At 42.3% G+C, this 2,500-nt stretch overlaps 1 protein-coding gene and 1 long non-coding RNA gene across 2 annotated transcripts in view; one reads left to right on the top strand and one right to left on the bottom strand.

Moving 5' to 3' along the window:
- Positions 1–2,500, top strand: part of slc7a10a (solute carrier family 7 member 10a) — a 25,062-nt gene that overhangs the window by 3,422 nt on the left and 19,140 nt on the right. The window lies entirely within an intron of this gene.
- LOC130403317 (uncharacterized) overlaps positions 397–2,500 on the bottom strand; it is a 13,603-nt gene continuing 11,499 nt past the window's right edge. The window contains exon 3 of the long non-coding RNA XR_008904091.1: positions 397–2,500. This exon is cut by the window's right edge and continues 415 nt beyond it. This is a non-coding gene — a long non-coding RNA (uncharacterized LOC130403317).

Genomic DNA, 2,500 nt, shown 5'->3' with positions numbered 1-2,500 from the left:
CTCTACTACTGTGGGACAGATACACACACACACACACACACACACACACACACACACACACACACACACACACACACACACACACACACACACACACACACACACGTCACACATGCACACACACACATGCACACAGACATACATGCACGCATGTACACACAAACACGCAGGCACACACACACACACACACACACGCATGCATGCATTCATGCATGCATGCAGGTCTAGCCAATACAAACAAACAAACACACACGCACGCACAAAGAGTTTTGCTGTGTTGATTCAGCTCGGCAGGGTCCCATTCTGTTGATGTTTTGAAGACGTTTGAGCTGGAGGAACCAAACGGTGGATCACTGCCGGGTGTTGATCCCAAACCAGACAGCTGAGCACCTGTAAACAACAGACTAAAACCCTTTTTGCAAAGAGATCCTGTAAAATTGCCGTAAATATGGTAGGGCCCTAATGTTTTAAACAGAACCAAATACAGCCGGTGCAAAGCCACCCATGGGTGCTCTTACATAGCAGCCCATTGCTCAGAAATCAGATCTTGACGTGTAACACATAGTGTCAGCACCCTGCGTGACGTGTGAGTGTTGAGGGGCTTTTGCTAGCTGAGAAGATTTATGCCACCCTTCAAACGCAGAGTTGCACTGCGTCGTACACAACATTGATTGATGTGTGACGTTACAACCGCAAATTTGTGCGAGCAATGTGTGCGATCGGAAATAAGTTGGAGGAGAAATTGAAGGGGAACAGGGAGACTCACATGAGACGTGTTTCCTGGAGAAGTGGGTGTACTCTTAATTATTTAAAGTGGCCCGTCACCAGAGGATAAACGCCCTACGTTATAAACAGTGACATAGAATACGGTGGGTAAGAATCCTCTTGCATATTTAGTTCACTCAAAAATGGGCCAGTGTTTGCACGTTGTCACTTCATTTCTTCTGCTTGACTTCAGGGAGTAAGGATTATTATGAAACTAACATTAACCACAGAAGAGGTTCCGATTTTGGAAACAATAGTGGCCCACAGACTATAGGGTGAGACAGTTACATAATTACCCATTTTGAGTGAGCTATTCCTTATTCCTTAGTACATCCATGCAGGAAGATTTGACAACTATTCTCTCATGCATGTATGTAGTTTATGGGGCAGTAGTTTATTTTGTAAACGGTCTCTTGCAACAGATAGTCTGTGCCAACATTATAAAATTAACATTATTTGTCAAGCGGCAGTTTGCAAATATTAATGGTCATACACAGGCCTAATGCATGCATATAAGAAGGTGAAGGTGACCTTGGGTGTTCAGGTGACCTTGGGTGTCTTGAAAGGCGCCTCTAAATTAAATGTATCATTATTATTTATTATTATTATATAAGCTGTTCAAAAAATCATCATGCAAAGAATTCAACAATATGTTAAAAATAATATGTCAAAAATAGCAATATTTAAGTTTTACTTTATGTAATGCAAAAACTCTATTTGACTAATAGGCCTATAGCAAATGTGAAAAGAAAGTGATGGATACTGTATAGATGTCTGTCTGAATCAGATATTCGTTCTCCGTCACAGCGCTCCATGGGGGATCCCTGCTGTGAAGAACAAACCACATCAGAGGGAACGGATTTAGAAAACTGCGTGGGGAATGGGAATCCGAGGGAACTGATTTACACATCAAGGGTATTTTTCTACCATGAGAGGCTCAGTACATTTCAGCCACTGTTTCCGGCAAGATAGTCTCTTTATTGTGCTTTATTGAGGTCTCATTTGCATTTATTCATATGCAATAGGATAGGCTACTCATGTGCTTGACTGTATGGCTAGCGCAGAACATTGCAATACCGCGCATCAGAGGAGGTTTTGAAGTGGGTCGACGCAGTACTGACTGAAGAATGAGGAGCTACCACTGCGTGTACCCTGCACTACACCACTGCACAACATGTCACCAAAACGTCTCGTCCCTGTGCCGCTGTGACGGTTCACTCTCTTTAGACGTGGTTTGGGCTCTGTTACTGCCTCTGCGGGCGGCCTGAGGGTGGAACAGTACTGGCCCCCGAACTGTGGCTCTCCCTTTTGACAGAGTGCCTTAGGGCTGTTTGATTATGGGAAAAGTCATAATCACGATTATTTTGGCCAATATTGAAATCACGATTATTCAAACGATTATTTTTGTGTTTGAAAACATGTTGTTTTTATTCAGCATGTCTCTCTAAAAGAAAAAAAACTTTGAAATTTCGCCTTACATAAAATACACAAAATGGTAAATCTAAATTATGTACATATATGTATCGAGCTGTTCTTCCCTTTCTATAAAACCGGTTCTGTTAAAACTGACTTGTACTTACTTGTTATTGACCGTTACTGTGAAACCGGTTGAAAATCAAAGATTTGAAATGAGGCTCTTCTTTTACAGGGGAGAAACAAACCTGCAATTAGCTGATGAGCTTAATGCTTAGGGTGAGGGTTGGGTAAGCGCATTTGAGCGCACCCACATCATGGT

This window comes from Gadus chalcogrammus, chromosome 14 (assembly GCF_026213295.1).
Source record: "Gadus chalcogrammus isolate NIFS_2021 chromosome 14, NIFS_Gcha_1.0, whole genome shotgun sequence".
Lineage (NCBI taxonomy): Eukaryota > Metazoa > Chordata > Actinopteri > Gadiformes > Gadidae > Gadus > Gadus chalcogrammus.
Note: the sequence above shows the minus strand (reverse complement) of the source record. Positions and strands in the feature narration are given on the sequence as shown.